The 23,507-nt window shown below is 36.9% G+C and overlaps 1 protein-coding gene across 2 annotated transcripts in view; it reads left to right on the forward strand.

Moving 5' to 3' along the window:
- Positions 1-23,507, forward strand: part of LOC150096041 (brefeldin A-inhibited guanine nucleotide-exchange protein 3) — a 377,536-nt gene that overhangs the window by 341,602 nt on the left and 12,427 nt on the right. The window lies entirely within an intron of this gene.

The following is a 23,507-nucleotide window of genomic DNA, read 5'->3' on the forward strand; positions in this document are numbered from 1 at the left end:
TTAGCGATGTCCACGCGATAACCCGTGATCGGCAGTTTGGTGAGAACTCGCATCACGCGATATCGCATGAACGCACGATATCGTTCATTGCCAAGCTGAAAATTGGAATTTTGTGTGGTGGCCAAATTTTTTTATTTAGTTAGCGACGTCCGTGCGATAACGCATGATCTGCCGTTTGGTGAGAACTCGCATCACGCGATATCGCTTGATTGGCAATGAACGTGTTAAGGCAGTAGGACTTGGCAGTATATCACTGCATATCTTGAAGAAATGATCCAGGGAATTAACAGTATTATTGGTACACCTGTTTAACAGGGCAAGTTCCAAAGGAGTGGAAACTTCACAAAGGGTAGGAAAGGGGGGGGGAATAAAATTGAGGCTACAAATTATAGGCCCATTTGTATGTTTAAGGTTGTGGTTACGGCATTAGAGAAATCAATGAGGACTAGAAGTCAGAATTTGGTTGGTGATAATAATGGTAATTTCTGTGATAGCATGGGTTTGTTAAGGGGTGGTCATGTTATAGCAATCCACTTACATACCAAAAGGTGATAGCTTCATATCTTCATTTCCAGTTACTGTATTGTTAGGGTCTGTGTGCTCCTGCCTTTTTGTAAGTTCCTTTAGAAAATGGCAATGAGACATTGCCGAAATATCGGAAATATCTATTAAAGTATTATTTAATTTATATTCGGATCTACGTTGTTTCAATTCCCTAAGTGATTTAGAAATGCATAACCAACGTATAAGCCTATCTACGAGAATCAAAAGGTGATGAATTCACTGGATAACGAAGATGCATATCAGTAGCATACTTGGATTTTTCAAAACCCCTTTGATGGATTGCTAAATGACAAGCTAGTAAATTCAATACCATCTGTTTCAACTAAGTTGAAACAGATGGCATTGAATAAGAGACTAGCAAGTTGGATAGGTATCAATGTGTGGGGGGGGAGGGGGGGGCATGGTATTCGCTAGCTTTCCTTTCCAAAAGAGGAAAGGAAAGCTAGTGGAGTTGAAGGAATCTGTTTTGGGATTATTACTAACTTTATGTTAACAATATTGGGACAGGCTTAACTGGAGATATGCAGCTGTTGACAGGTAATGCAAAGTTAGGAAGAAAATGAGGAGCAGAGTAGATGATGTGGCCTTGCATGAGGATATCATTGGACTTTGTGGGGGGAGGAGAAAGTAGGCTGTCAATTAGCATTGTAAAGTGTAGTAAGATCTTAAAATTTAGTAGGCATGGATGGGATTCAGAGTATATAATTAATTAGAAAATTTTGAAGGAGGTAGAAGAGATGAGAGATCTGGGAGTGATGTTGGAGAGAGAGAGAGAGAGAGAGAGAGACTTGAAGTTTAGGAGTCACATTGCTAAAATTGTGAAAACATTACAATGGTAATCCATTATGATGTTCTCACAATTGAGAAATAATTACCATAAGTCGCAATTCTTTCTTTCAGAGTTTCATGGTGATCAGCAGTCTTTATGAATAATTATGAAGACATACTACTATGTTAGAGAACTTACTTTAATTATATTAAAATAAAATATGATATTTCGACTTTATATCAAGGTCATCTTCGGGAATTTATACATACACACAAAGATGACAAGCAACATTGGTATACAGGGGGCTGAGAATAACTGCTTTGGTCAACCATTGAACATAGCCTGACCTCTGATGAGAAAAATAAATAAATAAAATTGAAAAAAAAACATAATTACATTGGTAAAACTACATTATCAGTTACTAGTTTCTTACAATCCTGTTATTTTAAATTTCTGTTTGTTATCTGAAAGTTGTGTCATTATCCAATTATATTTCTTTTCTTCTGGTATCCACTGTGTGGATTATTCTTACTTGAAACCGTTGGATTTCTTCTTTTTCCAGATGCCATGTGGGTTGTAGGTGTGCCATCCAAATCCTTGGGAGTTTTAGACTGTCATTTTTATTGAGATCTGGTTTGTTGATAAGAATTTCATAGGCTTCCTTTACATTCATACCACATTCATACCACATTTTGGTCCAGTGTAAGTGCTGGATGCCTTTGCAGTCAGTCTAGTGGCACTTCATCATCATCAAATTCCTGCCATGTACCCTCAAGGGGTGTACAGGATATGATAGTACTACATGAAAAAATTACATCATTACTAACTTCCTATCTACAATTTTCCTCCAAATCAGTCTGTTACTTGTCAAGACCCCAACATTATCAGATCTTATATTTCTATCGTCTAAGGCACTTTGTACCGTATCAATCCACCTATATCTTGGTCTTCCTCTGGGTCGTTTTCCTGCCAACCTGGCAGAGAACACTTGTTTTGCTAATCTTTCCTCTCCTATTCTATTTAAGTGACCATACCACCTGAGATTAGCTCTGCTAATACATTCCTGGATGCTGACAATGTCAAGTTCTTTCCTAATATCCTCATTTTTAATATGATATTGCCATTGATGCCATCTGTTCACGCCTCAATGGCAATATCATATTAGTCTAGTGGCACTTTCCAAGTTTATTGCAATGATGAGGAGGACCCTAACTTCCGAAGCAATGAAGTTATAGTCCCCCTTGTATAAAGCCTTGATCAGGTTGTATATGGGCTACTATGCACATTTGTTTTCCTGGTTTTCAAGAAAACAAGTATATCTTAGAGTGGGCCCAGAGAAAATTCACTAAGTCTTGTAGGGTCTTGTATGGTCTATTAAATGTGAGGTATGAAGACAGACTGAGTGCAGTTTGCATAGCCTTGTGAATAGAAGGAGAGTGGATGTGATTGAAACATATAAGTTGGTGAGAGGTTGTTACCAGATTAATGTGGATGAGATTTTACTTACAGGGAGACCGAGGTAGAACAAAAGGCCATCTCTGGAAGTTGTATAAAGGAGGATGTGACCAAGGAAGTGCATGATGTTGGAAGTTTTTTTCACTTGGTTATACTATAAATTGAAGATGCCAAGAACTTATATTCTTGGTTTAATCCTTTATTCAAGTGTAAACAAACAAAGTTTGCACCTGAAGTATAGAGGCTAATGACTTCACATCACTTGCCTTATTATCCTGTAATGCAAAGCACATATCCTTATGGACGTGTATAATGCTGTGCATTATGGGAAGGGTCACTATCCAGACCTGTTTCAACCTTTATTGAGGTCTCATCAGTGAGAGCCAGATCCAGAAGTGATACCAAGGTTGAAGTAACGCAGAAGTCATATTTCCATCCAGAGTAGTTTAATAATAAGGTGTGACACCTTTTGGCTACTCATGTTGGTCGATTGGTAGAGCCTCTGCTACTAATGGCTCAGTTAAGTATGTTTGAGCGCGGTTAGTAGTTGGAAGGGGACCAATCGTTCGATGCTGTCGGCACACTCTCCCTCGATGAGTCTTTGGACTCCCTGGAGGTGTCAAAATAATAATAATAATAATAAATAATAATAATAATAATATATGGAAATATGATGTCTGCATTACTTCAACCTTGGTATCACGTCTGGGTCTGGCTCCCGCTGTGATGTGAAGTCATTAGCCTCTATATACGAGTTGCCCAGTCCTGAAAATACTTCAGGTGCAAACTTTATTTGCTTACACTTGGATAAAGGATTAAACCAAGAATATAATTGCTTGGCATCTTTAATTTACAAGGTAGTGCATATGAGGTTCCGTGCATGGAGAGTGGTTATATGAGAGTGTGGATCTCCTGTAATAAATCTGATGATAATAATAATTTATAAAAATGATCACCAAATGTTTTCCCCTTTTGTCTGTCACATTCCTGAGATGCTTCTTTCTCATTTCAAAATTTCTGCCTGTCTGACTTATGTGAAATAGACCACAGAAACAAAGATTTTTGTAAACACCCAGATGTTTATAGAAAGGGAGTACGTCCTTTTTGGAAATTGAAGGAGGTTAGGTACAACTCTCATATTATGGCATTTGAGTAGGACAGCAGTTTTGATGGTGAGATTTCCAATGTATGGGATGGAAATGGAGTATACAATGAATGTTGAGATTCGATAGCGCCTTTACTATCAAAGAGGATTAGAAAATAGTACTTTTATGACAGTGCTTCTTGAATACTCCTTTGGGTGAACTGGTAGAGTAGAAACTGGCATTCCTTTTTCTTTCCACTTGGTCTTTTAAAATGGAAACTGCTTGTTTTTTTTTAAGATGTGAATTATGCATATTTTTTTATCGTGGAGTGTGAAAAGATAAGGCATCAAGACAGCCTTCACTATGGGGTGAGCTTTTGGTAAATGCCTGGTGAGATTCTATTTCCTGTTTTTTTTTTTTTTTTTTTTTTTGTTTATTTGTTTGTTTTAAATAGGAACATGAAGAATAGGTAGTTTGTCATCATTATCTATTTCTAACATGAACTGAATTTTTGCATGGAAGGAGTTGAGGGAATTTAGAAAGTTAATTAAATCTGAAATATCATATCTCCAAATTACAAAAATGTCCTCCACCAGATAGCAGGTTTTGGGTTGGCTAAAGAGAGAAACATGAAAAGTTCAGTAGAAGAGGGAGATAAGGAACTTCCCATGGCTAAGCTAAAAAAAAAAAAAAAAAAAAGTTGTTTGCAAAGACAATTGTTCATTTAAAGAAATTGTACTGAAGGCAGTGTTTGAAAAGTCTTGCAACATCAGATCAGAAGAGCTCTTCATTAGGGCTAAATACATGTGACTATGCCACACTTCACTGGCTCCTCATTCTTTGAGTATTAATACTCATATTTGTATTTAACTTGTATTCCTTACTTAATCTACCACTTTGAAGAGGCCATTAGTCCATTGTGGTGAAATTAGCAGGTACTTTTTGTATGGTTATTATAATTTTAATGACTTATAAACCCAGTCCTTTCATCTGATGAAATTTAAAAAAATAAAAATAAAAAAATAAATTAAAAAAAATAATTATTATATTATTCAAGAATGTTATTTATGTTTTATTTTTATTTCCTATTATTCTCTTGAGGAAAAAAAATCAAGATCAGAATTGTTATTTTGAGTATGCATGTGAAATAAAAAATTGAAAAAAAACAGTGAATTTCCATGAAAGTCACTTGTAACTGAGAAACATTATGCTAGTGTACTATACAGTATTAATTTAATTAATGGTGTGGATTTTTGATTGTAGTTCATTATAATAAACTTTGTCATTAGAGATGTTCCAGCCCTTCAGAGAAGGGACAGAAAAGGACTACATAAATTACACACACACACACACACACACACATGCAGCACCTCCATAGCATAGTTGGTAATGGTAATACTCTTTAGTAGAAAAGACCTAGACTCAGCTTTATAATTCCATGTAGCTATTATAAACTTTTATATGAACTTTTTTTTTTTTTTTTTTAGCACCAGTCTCAGTAGATGTGGAACTTTCTTCCCAGAAACTTGCGTCTCCTCGTACATGTACTAAACACAAATTGCACATGCCTTATAAGAATAACTCCCCTATAAATACCAGAATTAGGTTTATGTGAAACCATGTTAATTGGGCCTTAGCAGGCCACTGAACTGTTGCATAACAAAAGAAGGGATAATATTAGCATTACCTTATTGACTAAGTGAAAGTGAGAACCTTCAGTTAGTCAATAAGGCAACACTAATCATTAATCCCATCCCAAAAAAACTTTAAATGTGTGAGCCTCCATAACTGAGTTCACATAGATGATGTCATCTATTTGGAAAGGCCTGAGTTTGAATTCCATCTAGTAGGACATGAATCTTTATAAGGACTTTTCACCTGGAGATGAATTAGCCAATCTTATATGGAGGTGAGCATTTTCTTCTTAGAACCTTTGGTTTTTCATCCTGCAAGACAAACTGGTCCAAGAGTAAATGTAGTTGCCATCCATAGCAGACTATTCAAATAAGATTACCTGTTCTGTTCATAATAGTGCTTCACTATATATACAAAAAACAAAATAAATAATTGATTTACTTTTTAATGAGCATCTTCAGAGTACGAGTTACAATTCTGGTAAAACACATATGCACACTGAATTAAATTGCTGCAGAAACAATTTAACTTTTAACGGAAAAGAAATTACTATCTTGCCATGATGCCGTCTAAAGAGCCTGATGAAAATGAAGTTCTGAGAAGGCATGCTAAATGTGGACTTAGAATGACTGCTCGAAATATTTGACAAATTAATGCAGCCATACTTTATTGGGGTTAGGGAAGGGTTTCATAGCTGATATTCTAAAAATGGTCTTTCAGACCTGTAGCACCTTCTCTGCAGCACAGTTGCCTTTTTCCATTTAATTGTGTGTGAAGAGAGATTCGGAGTATGATTTGTCAGTTTTGATTTGCCATACCAGTGATCATGAATGTAGCTTTCATGTTCTTCAAGGTATATCTTAACATATCAACCAGTCTGTGCAAATTATGCTAAGTGCAGATAAGTGGATCTTTTATCCACTTCAGGATATGGAAGTGGAAGCTGATATTTCAGAGAATGGATGAAGTTTCTTACTGGATTTGTGGTTTGAAAGTGGCTTAATAAAGCCAAGGGTTTATGTCAGTGGTACGTTGGTCAGGGTGTGGATGTCATCTCCACTCCTAAAATTAAAGCTGATCATGATGCCTGAATTTTTTTTAGGTTAAGATGTTTTATGAAGGCTTTATAATGAATAGATTTTTTAATAAAGGAGGGAGAGCTCTTTGAGAGGGGGAAAAAAAGTGATTGTGTTAAACTGTTTAGCAAGTTTGTAGGTGGGGGAGGTTCTATGCTGTCAACTATAGGATGTGAGGGGGTTGAATTTTTGGAGCCTCATATGCAGTATCTGTTTGGGTTTAACATAACAAGATTTTAGATTTTGGGTAATTTCTTAGAGCCAAGAATTAACTTTTTTAATAAATTATGCAATTTTTTCTTTCAAGATTAGTGAGATCCTGATCTGTAACCTGGTAAGTGGAGGAGCCTTTTAGAAGATTGCTAATTTTTCTGTTATATTCCATTCGATCCATTATGACAGTTGCATTACTCTTACCTGCTTTGGCTATAACAATTTTGTTGTATAATTTTTTAAAGCTACTATTTCGTTTGGTAGAATGTTGCTCTTGGGAGGTTTGCATTTTATCAGTACAGGACAATAATCATTCTAAGGCCACATTTGGCCTGACTTCTCAGAATTAATTTTGTTTATTTATATGCTAGATAGAGAATGTTAGTGGTTCTTTTACATTTGCAATTTAAATAGTTTCTCTAACAGTCTAATTTAATTAACTATTGTAATTTGTCATCTGAAGATGCTGGTTAGAAATCTAACATATTTGTAATTCAATCAGTTATTTATTTTGTTCCTCGTGCTGTTTATTCCATGAATCACTGTTAGAATTCAAACATATCCAAAAAAAATCAGAATTTCATGCAATCAAAAAAAAAATCCAAATTGACTTTGGTTAGCGTATCGTATCCGCTCTCCAGCCAAAAAGGCTGCAGGTTCGAATCCCGCCGTGGGCATGGATGTTTGTGATTATCTGTGAAAGCACTAGTGGTGGTAGTCGGCAATAGATGGCGTTGGTGTTAGATGATGAAGGTTGGTGGAGTAGTGAGACGAAGAGTTGTAGACCTGATGCCCTCTCTCGATGAGTCTTTGGACTCCCTGGAGGTGTGATATAATAATAATAATAATAATAATAATAATTAACATTCAAGGTATGGAATGGTGCAAAAAAAACCAGTACTTGAACTTTGACACTCCCACTTCAGTACATGCACTTTGAGATATGCCGTTTGACTGCATGCACATTAATAGAAGAGCATGCGTAGAGTCTGTGCCATTACATTTAGCTGAAACGATGGTGTTCACATTGAAAGAAAAGACATTTATTGTTGAGCATTATTTTCTTTCATATGGAGTTGGTAGAGCAAATGGTCTAAGCCTACAACATGTTTGAGAGCAGTTTGTTTGTCATTTCCATAAGCATGTAATCACTTCCTTAATCAAGAGGTTCTGACTTACTAAGAGTGTTCTGCTGCAATGCAAAGGACATGCAGGGAGCCCACAAACTGTTAACACAAATGAGAATCACAGGCATGTGCTGGAGCAAATGTTACCATCTCTGAAACGCAGTCGTTGCCAAACAGTGGTAAAACTTGGGATACCGAGGTGGTCACTACAGAAGGTCCTTAAGGAACTGGGTGCCTTTTCATACGTCATTCAGGGTCGGTCAGTGTTTAGATTACACTGCACAGTGAGAATACTGTTCACGTGTGCTGCCCTATGTCTATGAAGATCCAGCCTTCCTCCATAATGTCTGGTTTTTGGACAAAGCACATTTCCAACTAAGCAGTCATGTAAACAGATGAATCTATAGGTGTCTTGGCTTCTCAAGGCCTGAATTTGTTCAAGAGGAAATCTCTTCCAGCGAGAAGGTCACCGCATGGTGTGCGGTTTCCAGCCATGGCATAATTGGGCCCTGCTTCATTGAAGAGGGTGGTGTAACCATGGCCTTGAATAGCAAACACTACATTGAGAATGTGTTGGTTCCATTCACTCAGGATTTGCATAGGATGTATCATGCAAAAAACAACATTCCATTTCATGCACATGTATTCCAATAGGACAGAGCAACCTGTCACACATCATGTGGTTCTAGAGCCTATTTATCAGAGCGCTTTCTCAGGAGACTCATTTCGAGGTTTACAGAATTCCCATACCTTTCACATTCTCCTGATCTCACATCATTTGATGCCTTTGTTTGGGGGGTATGTTGGAGGAAGGGGCATTCCACCATGACCTGCCTTCAAACCTTGATAAACTAAGGGACAAAATTACATGATATGGCCCGCAGATGTCCCAACCCTTGTTTTCCCAGATGACAGAGAATTCACATGCACTACGAAACCTATCTTGAAAGACAAAGTGCCCATTTCAAGCATGTAATCTACTGTCGTGAATGCTTCCACCAAGATTCCACCGATAGTTGTGGATGTACATATCATGTAAACATATATTGTTGTAGTTATTCAGTACTGTTTTTTTTTTTTTAATGTAGACTTTGTAAGAGTCAAATACACCAGCATGCTGCTGCTGTCCAAATGGCAGTTAAGCATTCTGGTCCCTTTCCAAGGCTGTGAGGAGCAATTTCTGTCCATCCATATTTCCACCTCTCTCACATCCTGATAATACAATGGTAACAATGTTCACAACTCCAACTGGCTTTCCTTTTCTGAGTGCACAGATCAAAAAGAGATGTTGAAACATTTGCTATCATCAGTGATCTTACTCACATTATTCACGTGCCAATGTGAATATCAGATAATCCAACCCACTCTCCAAACATTCGTAGATCATTTCTCACTAGTGACCCAAATAGATATATAGTAAAAATTTGTTTTCTAAGCAATTCTGACCAAAATGTAGTTGAAATTGTAGTGAGAGTAACTGAGTGTTGGGAGGGTTTTCCATGAGAGAAGAAATCAGCTCCCATGAAGCAACACTCACACGGTCATTCTCATCCACATATAGTTTAGATTATAAGAATACTATGTGGGATAATCTTCATGACTTCTTTGCCTCATTTTTTTGGCTGGCTTATTGTTTTCATTCTTCTGATCCAAACATTTGCACTGAATGTATTACTGAGGCGGTTCTGATTGGTATTTCTCCATTTCACTTTAAGCTCACCAAGGCTGTACAAGAAAAGAATTGAGGATATCGCAATTGACTTTCATTTCATCAGCACATCTACAACTAATTTTGAAAGAACTGAAGTAGGAAACTTTCGTTTCCAAATTTTGCCTTCTTGTTTTGCTTAGTGGTTAGTTTATTCACTTTCCAACCAACAGTTTGGATTCGAATTCTGATGTAGGCATAAATGTGTATGGTTATCTTTAGGTTGGAGATGAATTTCATCACCAGGTGCAAACCACCATCATGCTTATTGAGGTCCTGAAGTTTCTTGAAAAAAAAAGTTCCATGGTCTCTTCAGCAGTTTCCAATTATGTAAAATATAAATAAAATACAAAAAACATATAAAATTAATAAAAACAGAAAAAACAAAAAAGCATCATCCTATCCATGGTATACTGATGTACTATTGGTTTACAATCCTTCATATGCAGAAGAAACAAAAAGGCAGTCATGCTTTTGGTCATAACTTTTGCCTGACAGTGTGTGTGTCCACCTCTTTTAGAGTTGGATGATTCCATTCCATTGCATTGCTATTCACAGAAAAGCCAATCTGCTGGCTTTTTATTTTTCTTCTGATTCTTGCATAGGCTGTCTTCATAAATGTCCCACTACCATACTGTCTTCTTTGATTTACCACTAAAAAGAATGATGGTCCTGATGACATTTCTCCAACAGTAGTAGTGGTACTGAAAGCTTGTGCTCCATAATTGGGCCTATTCTGTGTCAAGTTTTTTAACTTTTTCTCTCTCTTTTCTCTCTCTAATTTCCAAGCTGAAGGATGATTTTCATCCTTCAGCTTGGAAATTAGCCTATACTCATCCCATTTCTAAGAAGGGCCACAAATCTTTGCCATCTAACTTCAGTCATTTCAATCTATTTCCAAGGCAATGGAGAAAACTGTTAACATTCAGCTTCTGAGCTACTGGGGATCATGTCAACTAGTAAAAGATTGTTGGTATAGATTCTTCTTGCTTATGTTTAACCACCTTTGGACAAATGCTCTTGAAAAGTTTAAAGAATCTCAAGTGATCACCCTTGTCATCCCTAAGGCATTTGATTTGGTTTGGCAGAAACTGCCTATTAAGTATGATCCATAATGGTCTGTTTTATTTTTGCAACTGGGTTCGAATGCACATTACATGTTATGGTGGATAGATCTTTATTCTCAAACTTTGCAGCTAATGCCGATGTTCCACTACTTTCCTGTTGTGCACATCTAATACACAGTTTTGCTGATTGCATGTCTCATCTGATAAGCCTTGCACCAGAACTTCCAGAATATCAATTACAATGCCTGAGTGGATATGAAACCACTCAGCCTGGTTGGCTGAGTGGTTTCATATCCGCTCTCCAGCCAAAAGTCTACAGGTTCAAATCCTGCCATGGGCATGGATGTTTGTGATTGTCTGTGAAAATACTGGTGGTGGTGGGTGGTAGATGGCATTGGCGGAGATGATGATTGTAGTTGCAATTCGTTGTTGGCTGAGTGGTTCCATATCCGCTCTCCAGCCAAAAGTCTACAGGTTCAAATCCTGCCATGGGCATGGATGTTTGTGATTGTCTGTGAAAATACTGGTGGTGGTGGGTGGTAGATGGCATTGGCGGAGATGATGATTGTAGTTGCAATTCGTTGTAGTTGGTGAATTGAATGTCAAGACAGAGTTGTAGAGTAGGTACCCTCCCTCGATGAGTCATTGGACTTCCTGGAGGTGTCATGTAATAATAATAATAAATTCTGATCTCCAAACCATTCTTCAATGGATTTCTGATAACCTTGGTAATTCTGAAGCTAGTAAAAACTCAGTAATGATTTATTTCTTGGAAAAGAATTCCACTCTTACATTTGGCAATGCTGAAATCCCCAAAGAAGATGAGTTTTCTTGACATAAACATATTACAAAGCCTCAGCATCAAAATAATTAAGTGTTCTCATACACACAAGGCATTATTTTACCCCTTAAACAGCTATTAAACTACTGCATGCAATTCCATTTAGGATAGTGATTCTAACAACTCTGTAAAAATAGTTCTCTCAGTACAAAAGAAAGCATTTAAGTTGATCAATGATCCCATCTTTCATTAATTCACTCTATCCTCTTTTATACAGTTTGCATTTTCCACAAATATTTCCATACACTGTTCATTAGAATTGACGTTGATTATTCCCCCCCCCCTCTTGTAAATCTATGAAAACCAATGCAATAGCTATTCAACTTTCCTTTACTTCCAAAGCAAATTTTTCTTCATCATTCATTCATTCATCCCTTTTACTGCTGTCTTTTGAAACATTCTTACCGCTTATGTATTTACTAAAAAGTACGCTTTGTCTACGCAACTTCAAATCTGGTATTAAAAGTTTCTTCTTTCTCCTCACCTTTCTATGCATTTTCACTGTACTAATGACAAGTTGTGTTACATGTGTCCTACAGATAAGTCTTATTTTAATGAAAATTAGTAATTATTTTGGTTATATCTTACTTATTTTAGACTGTAATGTTGATTGTGTGTGAAATTTAATATGTGATATCGTTTCAAAAACATTTTTATTCAAGGCACTGATCTGTATAAGGAAAATGGCTACCAAGGCTTCCTTATTCACCAAGCTTAGCATTAGGGATTTTGTACAGTGTAATGTAATGTATGTTCTATGTATTCATTGCCAAGAGTGAATGGATTATGGTACAAAACCAAAACCAAGAGTTTGTTTTGAATGTTTCTTGTGAATGAAGGTGTTCTGGCAAATGAGAAAGTAGTGAATGATAATGCACAAAATAAGAACATGAGAGAAATGACTGAAAGTCATGTGGGCTATGAAATGAAGTAAAGAGTGAAATAGCATGCTTACATGGCATCCTTCGCAGGAGAAAAACAGCAGCTAGAGCAACTGGAGAAACAGTTGTCATGTGGTACAGTAGGTTGGAGAATGTTCTTTCTCCATTCACTGAACAAGTTAATGGAAAAAGTATGAAAGTGCATGAAACTGAAAATAAGAATGAAGTATTGCATGGGAATTTGATGATAAGATATACTTATTGAGAAAGTGACAAAAGCATATTTCCCAGGTGCAAAGACAGTGAAACTGTTAGTTTGCAGAAGGGGAGAATGAAAGAAATGATATGGCAGGAACAAGTAATTTGAAAGGAGAGAAATATGCAATGAGAGAAGGTATGAAAGTTGTTGAAAATGAAGAGTAAGGAAGTAAGGATTGAGAGTCTGCTGCCTTAGTATGACAGGACAAAGTTGAGAAGAAGGGCCATAATTGCTAATTAGTCAATGAGAAGATTGTGGAGGAGGAATGGTGTGCAGTTTATAGATATATGGAGTGAATTTGATGGAGGAAAAGACATATATATGCCTAACCAACCACATTTAAATGTTTGGAAACTAGAGATATTAGTTGGGGGGGGTGCCATCAAGCATGTGTCTGGCCATCACTGTGATAAATGAGCATGTGTATAGAAATAATTATGCAATATTGAATGCAATTTCACAGGTTTCCAATTTGAATGGGTTGGTAATCTACATTATACAAGGGTAATGTGGGTACAAGGGGATGTTGAAATACATATACCCGAATGCCAGAGGTATCAGGAATAAGGGAGAGGAGTTTATGGCATTGGTTGGCTTGACTTGGCCAGAAATTATTGGCATCAGTGAGACTTCAGACAGAAAATGATATAGTTACAGGGATAAAATGTAAAGGGTATTGTATTTTCAGGGAGGATATAGGGAATAGGTGGGATATTACTGATGATAGCTAAAGAACTACAATTAACAAAATTAGAAGTTTCAAGAGGATTTTAAGTCTGAGAGAAATGAATCATTTGAGGCTGTCTGGTATGAAATAGAGGTCAATAGGACAAAATATATTGGTAGCTGCTGCTGCTGTGGACCAAGGAGTCACAGGAAGGTGTGGATGCCATGCATTGGAGATTAGCATAGTGTGTGCAGGCCGAGCAATTATTATGGGAGAATACAACTATGGGGACATACATTGGAGGGAAGAAATAGGGCATAACAAGATTAAAATGAAATTTATACAGTTGCTAAGAGATAATTTCCAGAAGTATGTTCAACACTCTCAAACCTGGGAATTATCCCAGTTTGAAAAGTGTTGGTCATAATTTCCTGCTTTGCAGTTCATCGTGAAACCTTTCTAAATAGAACATCCATATACCTAGCCACTTCCCTGGTCAGTACATATACCATGACCACTAACAGGGTGTTTGTTCTTAAATGAAATCTCCTCTGACACTATAATCAGATCTAACCCTCTTTGACTTCAAGTTCCTTCTGTCACATGCTTGCTTAAAGAAGTTGTCCTGCAACAGCCTAATAAATTCAACTTCATTCTTGTGAAATTTCACTGCTAACCAATCACTGTTTACATAATTAGTCATCAATGATGATTAATCATTTAGAAACCATTAGGTTTATCTAGCAATGCATTTCATTGTCGCTAGTAACTAATTCACAAGGTCTGTATATATTTGATCTTGTCAGATTCCACCTCATCATACCATATAACTTCAAACTCATTTGTACATGGAAAATTGTTGCTATTATTGCAGTCACAGCTTGCTACTCTGATATCATTAGCATTGCACCTCCTCCTCTACTATCTTTTCTGTCTTCTTAAAAATATTGTCCCCTTTACACTTGATACCAGTTAGTATTTCTGCTTCTGAGAGCCAGGTCTCACTAATGCCAGTAATCTGTTCCTCCTGGAAACTCAGGTTTTTCATCCTGAAAAATAGGCAAGCCAGCCAGAAGAATACACACAATTTTACAGACATAATACATTGGCCTCATAGCCTAAGTTGCCTATGAGATACTAGGACAAATTTATGTGAAGCTTTCACATGCAAACTTTGTTAGCTCACACTTGGGTAAAAATAAAACAAGAATATAATTGCTTGTGGGATGTTTAAGGGTCAAAGCTAGATAACTCAGAGCTCTATCCAGCCTTTTAATGCAAAACAATGGTATAAAATGATAGAATTTCATTCTGGCTGGGGCATCACACAGATAAACAGTCCTTGTTTTTGTCAGGAAATTGGCAAACAGAGAAAAGTCATCTAACTGGAACATATTCCAGCTCATCATCAAGCACAAAGTGATATAATAGTGTTGCTGAAACAAAGAAGACAAAAATAGGTGCAATTCTTTTATGCAACAAACACGAGATGTTATTCAGCACTAAACACTTGCTGGATTGGTTGGCCAAGTGGCTAGCGTATCCACTCTTCAGCCAAAAGGCTGCTGATTCGAATCCCAGTGTGAGCATGGATGTTTGTAATTGTCTGTGAAAATATTAGTGGTGGTAGCCAGTCGATAGCATTGGTGTAGATGATGATGATGGTAGTTGCAGTTTGGTGGATTTGAGTGGTGGAGACAGCAAGTTGTGGAGTGGGTTCCCTCCTTTGATGAGTCTTTGGACCTCTTGGAGGTGTCACGTAATAATAATAATAATAATCTTCTTACTTAAGTATAAAGAGCTAATAAGCTTCATTTTGGCAATGAAAACATTACTTAAATTAAGGGGATATTAAATCGCACATAGTTTTAAAACCGAATAAGAAACTCAAAGATTGGAATCAGAGAGTTTCTTGCCGAATATAGTAAACTATAAAGTATCGGCGACACTAGCGTTAGCCAATGCAAGTGATCCTAGTACGTAGTACAATACCGGACGACTCGTTGCAAAGGTGGGGGAAGTTCAGATCGCTATTCTTAGGTATTTTCCATAATGTAAAAACACATTTCCTAGGAAATGTATGCTGTTATTACATTATGGAGGGAGGTCACTACCCTGACCGGTTTCAGCCTTTTTTGAGGCTTCATCAGTGAGTAGCTAGACCTAATACCAAAGTGTATAGCGAAAAGAACTTATGTACTCTGCGAACGAGTTTTCCAAACGGGTGCAACCATTAAGTTACTTAAGTATAAAGAGCTAATAAGCTTCATTTCGGCAATGAAACCATTACTTAAATTAAGGTTTTCATTGCCGAAATGAAGCTTATTAGCTCTTTATACTTAAGTAACTTAATGGTTGCACCCGTTTGGAAAACTCGTTCGCAGAGTACATAAGTTCTTTTCGCTATACACTTTGGTATTAGGTCTAGCTACTCACTGATGAAGCCTCAAAAAAGGCTGAAACCGGTCTGGGTAGTGACCTCCCTCCATAATGTAATAACAGCATACATTTCCTAGGAAATGTGTTTTTACATTATGGAAAATACCTAAGAATAGCGATCTGAACTTCCCCCACCTTTGCAACGAGTCGTCCGGTATTGTACTACGTACTAGGATCACTTGCATTGGCTAACGCTAGTGTCGCCGATACTTTATAGTTTACTATATTCGGCAAGAAACTCTCTGATTCCAATCTTTGAGTTTCTTATTCGGTTTTAAAACTATGTGGGATTTAATATCCCCTTAATTTAAGTAGATTTTAGTTATATTAAACTAAAGTTTTTATTCAAACACGGTAGTTGTCTCCATAATTTTCAAAAATTCATTCAGATCACCATGTAAGCTTAAAAGAAAGGATTCAGATCATCCATGGAAATGATACCCACAAGCGCTGCAATTGCTGTGGTAAGTTAAAGATTCGTATTTCCCTCTTGATCAATTGGCTGGCCTTTTTAAAGAGATGCAGAGACAATAACCTTATTCCTATCTGCATCAGGCTAAAAAAGAAATTTATGTCTGCTAAGGCACTCTGTATTTATGACTGCACAGAAAAAGCAATGCTCAGAGAACAGATTCAAACAGCCCACCAAAACCTAGCTACAACACAAAATCTGATTTCAAAATTGCAATCCAAACTATCGAACTATATTAATCCAGACATTCTACAAGTACTTGAAAGAATTACTGACAATTCGGCCAAATATACCCTGGAAAAGAATAAAGAAAAACTCGAGACCAAATTCCACAGTTTGAAACAATGACAAAATATGGCGGCCAATCACAGGAATCCATCCAATTAAAAGACCTCCTCCTCCCCGATAAACACCAACAATGAACAACAAACAAGGGAGACAAGGAGCGACCAACCACCGGCAAGCAAGAACCATGTGATCAACCTATCAAGCCACACCCTGAACAACGGTGAACTTATGCTACTGAATAAAGGACTTAACTACACAATAGCACCTAAAAAGGTAAACAAATTGGATTTTATCTACCACATAGTAAGAGGCATCAGGTCCCTACCTAACAATATAGCAGATAAAATACCACTAGAAACTAGTAATGTCCTGAACACTAAGAAAACCATACAGAACAACCTCACAAAAACAGAACTAGCAGCAATTAAGTCATTAAAAATCAAACAAAACATAATAATAATGAAATCGGATAAAGGCAATGCCACTGTTGTCCTTGATAGATTAACATAAGTACTTCAAATGAATCAACTAGTAGCCAATAACAACATATATAAGCTGGTAAATCATAACCCAACAAAAAGGATAAAGGATAAAACAGAGAAACTACTCAAGTCCGTCACTTCTTGGTCACCAGACACAGTTAAAAAACTCAAACCCCACTACGCCCCCCCCCCAGAATATATGGGGTCCCAGAAATACAGAAACAAAATGTGCCCCTTCGACCAATCGTGGAAGGAATAGACAGTCCCAATTACCACTTAGTCAAGAAATTAGCGGCAACACTCAAGGAGTTGGTAGGTCATTTCCCCTCCTACATAAAAACACACAGCACTTTATAAACATAATTAAAAACATAACACTCGACAAAGACGACTTATTAGTCAGTTTCGACGTTTCTGCCCTTTTCACTAATATCCCCATCAGTGACACAATTCTCCTACTACAGAACAAATTTCTGCCCGACATTACAGCCCACGTACTACAGTCCGATTATTTGGTGTGGCTAAACAAATTTTGCCTGCAGAAAGAAGGTACAGCCATGGGCTCACCACTATCTCCCCCCCCCCCAATTGCCAACTTCTACATGGAAACCTTTGAGCAAAGGGCTCTTGATTCCGCCACGCTAAGACCGACAATCTGGCTTAGATACGTTGACGACATGTTCGCGATCTGGCCGCACGAGCGACAAATGCTAAACACATTCCTTAGTCACCTGAACAAACAACACGAACGCATACAATTTACCATTGAAATCGGAAATCAAAATTCGCTCCCATTCCTAGACACACTAGTCACACGTCTTCCTTCAGGCAGTCTATCCTTAACGGTCTACCGAAAACCGACACACACTGGCCAATACATACATGCTAATTCATACCACCACCCATCACAAAAATATGGAGTCATTAACACCCTTAAAAACAGAGCTACAACAATTTGCTCTCACCAGCAAGCACTGAAACAAGAACTAAAAATCATCAGCAACACATTCATAAATAATGGCTATAACAAAAATACTATTAATAAAATATTCCACAAAACAACAAAAACGAAAATCTAGATTAAAATTACAGTAAATCCATAGCCATCCCATACATTAAAGGGTTATCAGAAAAAATCAACAGAATCCTACAACATTATAACCTCAATGCCACCTTTAAACCACCCACTAAACTTAAAACCATATTCAACTCCTCTAAGGATCCTCTCCTCCCATTAGCACATCCTGGAGTCTATTGCATCTGTTGCACCTGTAACTTACCATACATTGGTGAAACAGGACGGACAATCCCTATACGCAAGAAAGAAAGAACACATTAAATATAACCATTATGGTGAAGCAGGCCTCTCAGACCACGCGCTCAACCCTTACACCAAATCAACTGGAAAAGCACCCGCTCTTTACACCGCACAAAATCCTGGTATGAAAGGAATTATTGTAATTGAACTATTATTGTAAGTTTTTTCACTTGATTATAAATTAAATCAAAGAAGCCAAGAAATTATATTCTTGGTTTATTCAATATCCAAGTATAAGCAAAGTTTTCACATAAGAATGGCTCAGCTACTTGTATATAGACACTAATGACTTCATATTAATTGCCTTAGTATCCCATAATGCAAAACACACGTTCCTTTGAGGGGGGGGATGTAATGCTAAGCACTTTTGAAAGTATTGAAGTGAGTGAAATAGGATGACATCTATATAAGCTGTCATATTCATGTGGCATCTATCCAACATGAACATGACAGCTCATATAGATGATGTAGGATGTATGTTAATTTTTGTTTGCAACTGGAGGGATACCATTTGGATCGGAGACTTATTAGTATCAAGACTAATTAAGGATTTTTCTGAGGTCTTTTTTTGTTTTCGAAAAATTAGAAGAGGCATACAGTGAGCAGTTTGTAGTATTGCAGGAAGTGATTTGCCTTGGTCATCTAAACAACAGTTGGAAGAAAAGACTCATGCTGTTATCTTAGCATGGTACCATTAGAAAATGTGAAAGAGAAAAATGGAAACAAGGAAAAACAGAAGTTCAAAAGCCTTAACAAGGGACCAGAATGCTCAACTTCCATTTCAGCACAATGCAACTTTATTACCCAGTCTGCTTTGAATTTGTTGATAATTTCTTTTACACTTGTTTCAGGCTCTATTGTAGCTGAATGACATGCTAGTTTTCCCATGTACTTATTTTTATCATGAACTGCAGAGACACATAATTTAGAGAACCAGGGGTTATGCAGAGTTTTCCACTGAAGTGAGAAATGACAGCCCTCATTCCATTATTTTCTTTAATAGTTCACAGCATGTGTTTAGATCAGAAGAGTGGAAACAGTAATCTGTCCATGGAAAAGATGTGTAGAAATCCCAAAGATCATGCACTAGGCACCATTGTAGGGGCCATAGGGTGTGAGGCTGAGATTTGCTTGGAGGGGATTGATTTATAGAAAAGGAGATGTGGGTAAGATTATGGTTTGAGTTGCCTAGAAGAGAGCAGACATCTACAGTGTATTTGGAGTAGAGCTGGTTATAAAAGGTCCATGTTGGAAACATGTTGAGGATTTTTGTTATATTATGACTGATAGTAAATGATTCGGCTTCCCTTCTGGCTTGATCTAAGAAGAAGTTAGAAGGGGAGCCAATTTGCATTATGAACATTGATGTCTCCTAGGAAGATAATCTCACAATTGGGATAATTAGGTTGTATGAAATCAACTTTTAGAGATAAGTAGTCAAAAAAAAAAAAAAATAAGCAGCATAGTTGTGTGAATTAGTATTCCACAGCATGCTATATATCTTTATAGCATGCTGTGGAAGATGTCAGTTGAAGTTTGGTTTAAAATAACAGATTACAGTTTGATATCTGTAGGTGGTGTATGTCATTAATGTTTATATTGATTTTCCCAGGATGCTTGAAATGTATATTAAAGTGTTTTTATTGGATGAAATTTTGCTTGCTTTCATTGTTTAGGCACTAGTTTATACTAATAATTAAATTTAATGGAATAAATACAGCACAGAGAAATAATCATTCTGATATTTCATCTCTATCGTAGAGACATCAAAATTGTAATAATATACACATAAACCCATAGGGCAATAAGTGGAAAAAATTACATTATTATTATTATTGCATGGGCATCTCCATGGAGTTCCTAAGACTCATTGTGGGAAACACAAACTATCAACAAAATCTGTCATACCTCTCCTTGAAACCATTAACAAACAAAGCACTCATGGCTGACTCAGGTAATCATTCCATTCACCACTCTCTCAAAGTGAAAAATGTAGTCATGCCCTTGCTAACCACACTTCCAGGGATGACCTTTTGTTCTGCCTCCACTAGCAACAATATGGAAAGATTTCCCCTGCATTAGTCCTATAAAACTCTTTAAGTAACTTAAATGTTTCTTTCATATCCCCCTTTTCACCTATTAACCAACTTTTGCAATCCACAAACATGGAGAGTATTCCACAGCTACTCACATCTGGATTCTTTCCACCACTTCCTCATCTCCAAGAAACCAAGGTATCCAGATGTGGTCATATCAACGCTTTATAAAGAGGAATAATAACTCCCTTTATCTCTGCTTGTTAGTATGTTCTTCAATAACCAAGGCAATCCTGTGAGTTACCCTGGCTACTTTAGCAATTGCCCTTTAAACTTCAGCTCTCTGTTTATTACTATCCTCCAGATCCCTTGCTTCATCAATTTCCTGGAGTACATTTCCCTAAATATGGTACACAGCTTGTAATCTTTGTATCCAAAATGCGTAACTTTACACTTTTCCACATTAAAGTAATATCCATTATGTTTTGTCCATGCTGTCAGCCTATTTAAATCATCCTGCAAGTTCTTAACACAGCAAACAACTGAATATCTCCCTTCACATTATTTTTATATCATTTAAGTACAAAGTAAACAGCAGTGGTCCCAGCACAGAGCCCTGTGGCACACCACTAATCACCTGTCTTCTCCTGGATTCTGCTCCTCCATATACTGCTTTTTGGTATCTGTCCATCAGCCACCCTCTTATCCACTTAACAGTGTTATATCTATCCCCATTTGTTGCAGTTTGCATACAGAGTTCCATGTGTTATCCTGTTAAATGCCTTTGCATTTAACAAGCTAACACACTGAATTCAGCAGTATTATAATATAGCCATTCCCTTTATCCAACTAAGCTGTCACTCTATTATAAAAATTAGATTATTAAGGCATGACCAACCCTTCACAAAGCTATGCTGCCCCTCACAGAGTATCATATTCTTATCCACCAATTCTTATTTTGAGCCTAAAGTCCTATGAGTGGTACCCTCTATGGATACTGTTGGATAGGACAAGGCCTAAAAATTAAAGTTTCTCAAATCTGGGAAGTTGAACCAAACCGTATTTATTAGATTAGACTGGTTATTTTTAAAAATTTGCTGCTGATTCTAAAAAATAATATTTCAAGTTTGTATTTGCTGTGATGAAGTATGGTATCCAAGGCATGGTCTTCTAGACATAACTAACCATAGCTGTGGTGGAGGATGTATTACTTGTGCTCACCAAGACAGATGTTGGCAAATCTCCCAGTTTGACCATAATATGATAAATTACAAGAACAAGGGACCTTGTAAACACCTGGAAAGAGGGCAGAAAGAAGATCCTTAGGAGAGTGTAGAAGTGAGGCTAGCTTCAAATGAGATTTGAAAGTGGTGCAGAGAATATATTTCTTTAAAAGTTCTGGTAATTTTATCTGAGGAGCCCTGGATATAGGGAATATCTGGGTGATACTTCTGTAGCAAGTGGACATAATGCAATTGTTGCCAGTATTTTACCTTTTTATATTTACATTTATTTACTTCCAGTTTTGTGATATTCATGTATTTCATATTATCAGGAGATAAAATTTAATAAAATAAAAAATTAAGTTACAAACATATATTGATCACAATTTTGATTTTTTGAGTATATATATATATATTTATATTTTTTTTTTTCAAATATTTTTCTTTTTTTTTCTTTTTTGTTATTTTTATGGGACTTGTGTTTAATGGAGAAAACACACATCTGAAAATAATTAACTAAATTTATTTAGCTAATTAGATTGTAAGCCAGTGTTTTGTATTGGTCATCTATCTTCATAAGCACAATGAAATACTAAGCACATACTTGCAGGCACACCAGCAGGATGGCAAATGCAAATAATTTCAAAAGGCTGGCTTGTACAGTCCTAACTGGTACCCTCTTTGGGTGCAGCGATGGAATCTTGCTGACAGTCTCACAATGATGGTCTCTCAGATTATTGGCAGTGTGATACAGGCAAGTTTGTTTAGGTTAAGGGAATTTTCCAGGAACAGTTTCTGTGATTTGTATATGTTTCTTTATAAGAGAGAGAGATTTTCCCCAATTGAGGCTGGTGATCTGCATCCATGGCATGGTCTGCCACCATAGAACAGCTTAGTGCAGATGATGGACACAATTTCTGTGTTCTTCTAGGCAGGTATCAGCTGTTCTTCCAGTTTGTCTAAAATATTTAAGTTTTCAGTAGCAAGGAATACTGTGGACACTAGGACAATCAAGATGGCAAAGTGGATCTTTAGGTAAGCAGATGAGATTGGGTAATTTTTAGTTTGGCCTGAAGAAGGTATCTATGTTATTCCTTTTATAAATGCATGCAATTTTTTTCTGAAGTGCCCTAGATGTAAAGGAGAGCAATGGATTTTTTTTTTTTTTTTTTTCTGGATTTTGGGTGGGGTCAGGTTCAGAGAATGTGCAGAGAGCGCTGTTAATTTTGTGAAGGGGAAGCCATTGGCTATAAACATGTCATGGAAGTCTGACCAGATCAAATAGCTTCGTATGCTTGATGTGTCTATCCTGAGCATATGCTGCTACTTCATGCTAGTTATCTTAAGGTCTTGTTTGATATTGTCGATCCATTTAACATGCGAGATATTGACTTGAAAGAATGAAATAGCTGATAATACAGCAGGTAGCAGAACAATTTTCGGCACAACTTCATGATGCTTATCATGTTGAAGGCTTAATGGATTGTATACAGCACTCAGAAAGGATTAAAACAGAATTTAATACTTCCTATATTTTGTCTCAGTCTCTGAGACATCTTCAGGGATTACAAAAAAAACTAATGTAACATACACAAATACCACACAATACTAAGCCAACCACGTGGGTGACTCTAAAGTCCTATCTAAGTGGAGTGCCCTGTATGAGTGGTTGTAGGTGGCCTGAAATGTAAGGTGGGATCTCTGATGATTAGTGTTTCCCAAATCTTAGGAAGCTTAATGCAACTGTATTTATTTAGATTTGGTTGATTTCTGAGAGCTGTATTCTAAAAATAGTCTCTCCTTTTTTGAATTTACTGTGGTGGAGCATGGTGGTTTTTTTCCAAGAGTTCTTGTGGGTTGTATCCAAGACATGGTCAGCCAGGCCTGACCGACCATAGTCGT

The sequence above is a fragment of the Typopeltis vanoorti genome, chromosome 19, assembly GCF_054136105.1.
Source record: "Typopeltis vanoorti isolate ZY-2024b chromosome 19, IOZ_Tvanoo_1.0, whole genome shotgun sequence".
In the NCBI taxonomy this organism is placed as follows: Eukaryota; Metazoa; Arthropoda; class Arachnida; order Uropygi; family Thelyphonidae; genus Typopeltis; species Typopeltis vanoorti.